This window comes from Mixophyes fleayi, chromosome 5, assembly GCF_038048845.1.
Source record: "Mixophyes fleayi isolate aMixFle1 chromosome 5, aMixFle1.hap1, whole genome shotgun sequence".
Lineage (NCBI taxonomy): Eukaryota > Metazoa > Chordata > Amphibia > Anura > Limnodynastidae > Mixophyes > Mixophyes fleayi.
Genome location: NC_134406.1, coordinates 36,733,595 through 36,742,380, shown reverse-complemented (window position 1 = coordinate 36,742,380; position 8,786 = coordinate 36,733,595). Strand labels below are relative to the sequence as shown.

The window sequence follows — 8,786 nt, the reverse complement described above, 5'->3', positions numbered from 1 at the left end:
AAGCCCTAATATGTCAAATAAGATATGCCAGGACAATCCATCAGATATTATTGCATTGTAATAACTTGCATTCCCCATGACATCATTTCAGTCTGATTAAATTACGGAGGTGTGATTTTAAAACCTTCAAGTAAAGAGATCAATCTGCCCTCCAGAATGGGTTGGATTTATTTATTGAACAAACGTTATCTGCACAATAGGTGCATAGTTTAGCTTGCACATAAAAGCAGGTTTGTGTTTGTATGATATGAGTTTAAAATGGCACACTGCCTTTTTTTTCCAGGCTGCAGAGGGGAGGGGGGTGAGCTGGGGGATAGTGCAGACTGGAGGGACACTGCCCTCCCATCCAATCACAATCCGCCTATTTGCCATTGCAAAGTTGTTAACCCCAGAGTCTTGTGGCTGCCTCCGCTTCTAATCTTCTTTGGGGGTTTTTTTTTTCTTCTTACAAAGCTTGCAGATTGAGGAAGAAAAACCTCTGTCTAATCAGACACCATGGAACTAAGTAGGACTTCGTGTTTGCCTTTCCATGTCAAGATGTTTGCAAAGCCATCTGCTGCTTGGAGATTGTTTGATAGAGCCCAAGTCCTCAGCTTATATAGTTTTAATAATTCCTTTCTATGGCTTGTCATCACCCTAACCGCCTGCTCAAGAGGTGAGTTCATCATCCATATCAATTTTATTCAAGTTTCTCCCAAAGTCTTAGAAAAAGTGGGTGAGTGCTTTGTAAATGTGTATTATTTTCAAGCTTTCTTTTCTGTTTTTAGATATAACCATGCAGATTATCATTACTCTGTGTTTTATATAATTAAACATTATTAATTGTTACCTTCTGAAATCTATAGAAATGTCTGCGGCCAACGTGTTGTACAGTGTACATGTGTTTTGTTTAAATATTTTTTTTTTGTACCTACGTGTTGTAGAAATATTTTGTGTGGCTGTAAATAATTTGTGTGTTTTATAGCACTGTGTGTGTATATCACAATATTTTGTTGTGTATTTTTATAGGCTAGGTTATGATACAGTACAAAACAACTGCAATGTTATCCAAGAATACATTTTTTGTTTATTTATTTATTTTTATTTTATTTTTATTTTTTTAAAGCACCGGTGAAATTAAATTATATGTATCAACAGATTAACTGTAGCCAAACATCTGGTGTACATAGTTTGTTAAATGATCTGAATCGTTTGTTTAATGCAAAGTGGGAAGAAGGAGGAGACTTGACACAAGAGGTTTATTATATTCTAAGTTATGGCTGGTACTCAATGGTGGCTGTTCTCATTTGTGAAGATCAGCTCCCTCTATGGCGATCACCGGGTGTCGTATGGCACTGGTGGGATGATATATTGCCCATGTAACTCCCTCTGTTTCTAAATGGAATCCAGTAGGAAACAATTAGGAAGCTATTTTACTGTTTTAATGTCCCCTTTTTATTTGTATCAAATTTTTTTTGCACACGGTGGGAGTTTTTTTTTTTTTCTTTTCTTATTAAATACATTGATCTGTGTTGGTGGCGCTGTGGTGCTCTTAACCAATTTTATATGTCAGTTACACTAAGAGAAAGGGGATAGAGGTGGGGCAAGGCTTGATCTGATGATCTGTGTTACATTTTATGCTATAACTATGTAATTGTGTAACAATGCAGGTGCCGGAGATGTAGTGAAGTTAATAATAGACAAATGTTGCTGTGTGTTCCTTTCTCTTCATTTTCCAAACCCCACAATCTGCAGCTGATCTCATCGGCATTTTTTTTTTTTTTTTATTAAACAATGGCAGGAATAATAACCAGCACAGTCTGTGATCCATTTTCTTAGGCTGCTTAGCAATGTCACCTAAGTGGGTTGAGTATGATAAGAATTGACTGTCTTCTTTTCGATCTTGGTTTATGGTCCTTCTATTGTTGTAATATATCTATCTGCAAAATCTTATTAGACATACCATAAAAAGCAATTTTGAACCTAGGGACATGGTTAGGAGGGACTGTCTGGCAAAAGACTCGAGTGCTTGTCCCTTAAAAAGTTGTCACTTTCTATGTAAAACTGCAGACCATGGAAAATTCCAGCAAAAAAAAAAAAGTTTTTTGTAAGGTTTACGTGTGATAACCACTAAGCCCCCCCCCCCCTCCCCTTTCAAGTGGCAAGTCCACCGCATTGTAATTACATTTCTTGAATTTTCAAGTAGTAAACTATATTTTTTTAAAAATAATTTAATATATTAATAATTTTCTTACGTTACCGCTCAAGCACACAATACTGTTTGTTTCAAATCTGACACATTTATTTATATATATATATATATATATATATATATATATATATATATATTATACTTTATACTTTATACATTTGGATTAATAAGTGAAACCTAATGTGTTAGTCTCCTTTTACTCAAAAATAAAAATGTAATTACTTTTTCATTATTCAGATACTGGAGCACAATGTACCAATACTTCTAACTATAATGGAAAACTAAGATTGTTTTTGTAAAGTAGGATTTAAGTCTATTGTGAAGCTTTGTGTCACTACTGCAGACAAAATGGCTGTTCTTTTAATTGAAATCCTCTGAGAATTTCTCAAACCAGTGTGATCCCGAGATTAATTTAAGACAGGCAAAAGCACTGGAAAATCCTAGTGAAAGGGTGTATACGATGGGTGTTTACAGTGTACCTGTAATTTTAGAAACCTTGCCTTTTTAGTTTTCTCATACACAGTTACACAGAACTTTTGAGGATTCTATTTTACTTGATAATGAAACTATTTTTACAAACCTAATTTGTAATGCGTTCTGCATCGGAGCCTACTTAAAGAGCTGGTTAACGCGTAGAATGTGGTTTTAATGTGCACTAAAGATGGTTGCTTGTGTCTTTAAAAAGAACAAGGAACTTTTCAATAAACTTTCCACTCTACAAAGTCACAGTACCTGGGCCATCGTTCTATTCATACAAGAATTGTATTTTAATATGTCTTCAGTCTATAATGTCACAGATAGACATTTCACTGTCTGTAAAATTATTGAACCCTATTCCCCGCTCACAACTACCATTACGAATATACAACAAATGTCACTCACTGCCATCAAAGTATATCTTTCCTTTTCTAAAAAGGCACTTAACATTTGAGAGTCATTCCTGTCTGTCAACGGACACACCTATTCGTTGACTCTCTAAAAGTTCTTCATGACTTGACTGGCTGAATACTTCATTATTTTATTCGCGTATCAGCAGCTATTTATATAGCGCCACTAATTCTGCAGTGCTGTACTTACATCAGTCCCTGCCCCATTGGAGCTTATAGTCTAAATTCTCTAACACGCACACAGACAGACTAGGATCAATTTGATAATAGCCAAATTAACCTACTAGTATGTTTTTGGGTGTGTGGGAGGAAACCAGAGCACCTGAAGGAAACCCATGCAGACACTGGGAGAACATACAAACTCCACACAGATATGACCATGGTCAGGAATTGAACCCAGTGCTGTGAGGCAGAAGTGCTAACCACTAAAGCTTGGTACACACTACACTGTTTTCGTCCAATAATCGGCTCAAACAGCCGACATACGACCGTTCATTCAAAAGTCGGGTCAGTGTGTGCAGTGACACGATGGTCGAAAGTCTGCCCAAATGGACGATTGTCACCTCATTTGGTTGGTCGTACCGTTTAATATTTTCGTTCCAATCTTGTTTCCGCTGTGCAGTGTGTATAAATTTCCGACCGATCCACAACAGTGAGTACGAAATTACAGTCATTGCTCACGACAACATGGCTGTAAAAAGTCGCTAAAGGGACGTCCGCTCATGCCTTTATCGTTCTAAACAAGGCTAGTGTGTATGCAGTCCATGGACCGAGCGATCGGACCATCGATCGCATGTAAAATCGCTCGGCATAAAAAGTTGGTCGAAATTTCTGTATTGTGTACCCAGCTTAAGCCACTGTGCTGCCCAATAGTGATATGGTGAAGGTGTACCTCTCGTCTGCATGCCATTGGAGAAAGTAATTTTTTTGGCCACACCCAGTCTGTCAATTCACTTGTAACCAGTGATATAACTGAGGAATGAAGGACAAAGTGTCCCGTATTAATGGGAGGCTTTGTTGGAATTTTTGTATTGCTTTATTTTTTTATTAATTTTTTGCTTTTTTACAAACCTGGTTATGTATGTATTAGTAAGAATTGACTCTTTTGTTACAGTTCTGTATTTCCACAATGTCCTCAAAGCTCCAGGAAGCCCTCGGTAGTCACTGTTGGATGGTTCACCTACTCTAGTAGCTTCTATAAATATGTTCCACAAGGACAGCAATGAAATATATGACACAAACAGGAATGCAATGAAATGTTTCTATCCTTCTATTTACCATGCAGACACCAGTGTATAGTTGTTTACTTTTTCTAGAAGATACAGTCCGGCACTATATAAAGTCTAATTTTAGGCTTTACTTTAAAAATAGTGGAATTAAATCCACTTTTATCCACACACAGATACCTTTCCTTTTCTCTTTACAATTCCAGAGTGTACAGTCTCCAGGTTACCCCTTAACTATCTGCCATCCACCTATGATTAAAAAAAAAATCAGAACACAAGTGACCCTAACTAATTCCAGTGAAGTAACGCTTAATTTAATTTTTCAGGATTATATCTATGGTGCAATGTTTCTGATGATATTGAATAACAGTAAACTTTTATCTTTTTAAGGGTATTGATATAAGCAGTAAAAAGGGGGAAGATTATGCACTTTATTAGCTTTGAAGACTTCTTAGACTGCTCTTATCAGCATGGAATTCTGTGTTTTTCTTGGATTTACCTGATGAATTAACATAATCTTGAAAGTGCATCTAAAATCTGGTCCGTTAGCCGATATGAGGTGTCGCCTTCCTTTTTTTCCTCTCACTTCTTGGCAGCTAACATGGCACAATATTTTCCTTCAAAACAGTAATAATTCTTAAAATAATATTTTAATTCCTGTTCATACATTTGGACATAGAGGTAGAGGATAAAAACAATGTAAACTCCAATGTAAAATCACTTAATAGGGTGTTGGGCCACTATGTGCATTCTCATTGAGTCTACCAATGTCTGTAAGTATGTGGGAGGGATGCAGCACCATTATTTCATAAGAAAGTCACTCAATTGTGTGGCTATTGTGGTTGAAAACGCCATCACGGGCGTTGTTCCAGAATATCCCATAAATGCTCGATTGGGTTGACACCTGGTGGCTGAGAAGACAATGACCTATGAATAGTATTGTCTTTGTTATCCTGTAGGACAACACTCCAAACTGGAAACAAATGATGCGAATTGAGATACAAATGATCACTCGGTCCCATTAAGTAGCCATCAGCACATTGACCTGAACTTCTAAAGGAATGACTGCACCCAAACCAGAAAAATATGTCCCACAATGCTATGGGACCACAAATACCCTTCACTGTTGGAAACAAGGCTGTAGAATTTGTTGAGTTTGCAGCAGACGCGCATTCATCTGTTTGTTGAGAACCTGGTGAAGGATGATTCACTGGACCATATCGACTTCCTCCTCTGATTGGTAGTCCATTACCGGTGTTCTTTACACCACTGAACTCACAGATGTGCATTGCCAGGTGTGATGAATGGTTCATGCATTGCAACACAACAATAATATTGAGATCTTAGATTGTTCTTTATTAAGCTGGTTGTTCGGGCCATAGATTAAAATTTTCCATCAGTTGATATGCAGTTGCACTTGAGATTTAATGCATGGACTTCATGACCCTGAAGTATGCAATTTCTGTCAAGTTTTGTCCTGCAGCATGCAGTTATGGTATCCACCACCTCCTATGGTTTAAAGACTGGACGAGAGAGAGGCATTTCGTGATAACTAGCCCACTTGACCTGCCAAAGAAGGTCTCCTGGTTTTCACTAATGCCATGGTAAATCAGAAGGAGAAGAGGTAGGAGTAGGCTTTACTTTTATGATGGTTGGTAAAAATAACATTTAGTGGTACTTCAAAAAGAGATCTGTTTGTGGTTTTTGTTTTTTTTAAATCTTTTATGATAAAATGTATGGAGTTAAAGGCACATCTCAGCCTGAGTAGGTCAACAATTATACAACACTTATTTATGTCCAGCATGACAGAAAGCACAGACTTATTACATGAGCATGCAGCATGTAATGTTTGCTAAACCTGTTCTCTGTTCTGCTTGGGCTATGCAACGTTCTCAATGCACAGTGGAAGGAACAGATTTATATTGATGACGTTACAACGGGAACTTTTCCCAGCAAGTGTCATGGCAGATATGTCTCTCACGTCAGTAAGTATACAGTAAGTCTGCATAGAGTGGTTTCACGCAGCCCTGCCCTCTCCCTCTGTGAACAACAATGCACCTATAAATCAGTAATTCAGTTTGCCATACAGTTGTTATATGGACACAACTGTACTATTGCATTGTGTTTAGGGATTGACATCTTTCGCAAGATACAGAAGTAATCTCATAATTTCTGATAAACATTGGCATAGTCAATCCATCCCATTAATTAAAATCCTTAAAGGAGCAAAAAACCTCAATATTGAAATCTTCACATAGTAACCATGAAGGTAAAGTACTTTGTTCAGTGTTACCCTGTCATCTACAACTACTTTACATACTAAATTATTTGTTTTTCACTCCATTGCAGAGCTCCTCCCACATGTATGGAACTGTGTCCTAAAGGGAATGGATACAGGTTAAACACCAGCAACTTCAGTCATGTGACATCACTGGCCCAGTCCCTCTGTACAAATCCCCACAGTGCATTGCAAGTTTACAACCTGTTAGTCTCTGACGGCCTGTTAAATTAGCGAAGCACCTTTCTCCAAACATGGCACCCTGCTGCAGAGGGGTGTAAGCAAGCATGCTAGTCTTGTAGTGCTAAATATTATTTAAATACTTGATGGGATTACATTTTTTAGATCGGTAATATTCAGCTTTTGATGTATGTTAATGTCATATATATTTGCTCCTTGAAGCGGAACTCATAAATGGTGGCGTTTTTTTAAATACTTTTAAGAGTGACACTTTCCTAAAGACACTAGGAAGAAGGAAACTGTACCTTATCTCGACGTAGCAGTTAACTTACACTGGTCTGGCAATTCGCTATATCTACATACCACATGAAGAGCAATTACTGGACCGTGCAGTACACCCATTGACATGACAACTGGAACAATAGAATCCTATTGTATTTTAAATAATGACTAGAGACAATTTTGGAGAGCTATAGAAATTAATCAATCATTTGTATTAATAAGTTAAATAACACATTTGGTTATTTTAACTTATGTTAATACTTGTGACAGAATGGGCTTAATTGGTTGGGTATCTACAGATTGTAGAGAACCATGATTACTTAAAACAGCAGCATTCAACAACTGTACGTGTGAACTACGCACCAACTTGGTGCGTCCAATTGTAGGAGAATATTTGCTGCCACTGTCGGGGCTCTTTCACTGGCACTTGAAACTACTTGCTTCTGAGCAATGTGTGTACCTACTGCTGCACCTCTTTGTTGCTGGTTAGCCTGGCAGGATCCTCCGGACTGCTACCTTCAGACTAGGACTGCTGGGTACCACAGGAGAGCCAAGGAATGGCTTAGAGTGTTAGCTCTTATCTGTAGTCACAGGAATACAGCAGGTAAAGATGTCTCGCAGGATCTATTGATAGTAGTGATATTTATTTGCTCAGAAACAGTTCATAAAATATATTTAATAAACCGTTTTACACACATGCAGGATGGTATAATCCAGTCCCCATGTCGCTCTAATCAGTCCAGGTTGATTCCTCTATCTGGCATGATCTGGAACATTACACTACGAAAGGAAGGCATGGGAGCTGTCCTTCCCCCGTCTATGCACTGCCAGGGCTAGGGGCCCCTCTCCATGCTGGCCCCGCTCAGTCTGGACTGCATCGACAACTAATGTCGCCTCCAAGCCGATGTCAGCTCCAAGGTTTTTGTAGCGAAGACCTGGGGCAGTGGTCTTACTGTACTCATTTGAATAAAGGAGGTGCTATTAGTAGTCTCTTTGGTGCCACCACACGGCTGTCCGGGGTCGGTGGCACTGGGCCACAAGAGATGTGCTCCCTTGAAACCACTGTGCTTCAGATTCCTGCTAACGGGAACCAGAGTGGTGGCATAATGATGACTAATTCTCCCATTAGACCACCAGGGGTAAGTATACTTATTAATTTTTTAACTCTGTTTTTAACTTTAAGCATTGCAACTCTTACATATTTTTTAACCATGAATAGAGAGTGAATAAATTTTTTCCTGCAGTATGTGCATGTTGGCAGCAGAGGACCTACCAGATCCGTGAATTCATTTACAAGAAAAGGACCCAGTGATGTCACAGCAAGCATAACTTGCATGCTGTGCTTTATCGTTTGAGCTTTTTTCTCTATATTGGACCATGTCTTAGTATTTTGAGGTTAGCTGTTTGTGATAAAGACTGGAAGTAAATAAGTAACATGGCATTTTAAGAAAGATGAGGTAATATCACATAAGACTTTCAATATTGGGTATCTTAAGACAGAAAATTGCATGCAGTAAAGAAGTATATAGAAGATATAAGTTACAAAGACAATATCAGCAGAATACTAGCGTTTGATACTGGATTGGTAAGTATCTCACGTTTATTGTGACAAAAATGTTGCAATAAATTTAACAAGCAAGTGCAAAAAAAAAAAATCACATTGGGTGTGACAAGTCTTCAAGAATCTAATGCTTCAAACGGAAGTAAAACAGTGGATTTATGCAAATAAAAAAAAAAGACAA

General features: G+C 38.0%; 1 protein-coding gene across 1 annotated transcript in view; it reads left to right on the top strand.

Annotated features, from left to right (window-relative positions):
• Positions 1-441: 441 nt before the first annotated feature.
• Positions 442-8,786, top strand: part of EPC1 (enhancer of polycomb 1) — a 54,008-nt gene continuing 45,663 nt past the window's right edge. The window contains exon 1 of the mRNA XM_075212048.1: positions 442-655. The gene's annotated coding sequence lies outside the window, so the exon portion shown is untranslated. The remainder of the gene's footprint in view (positions 656-8,786) is intronic.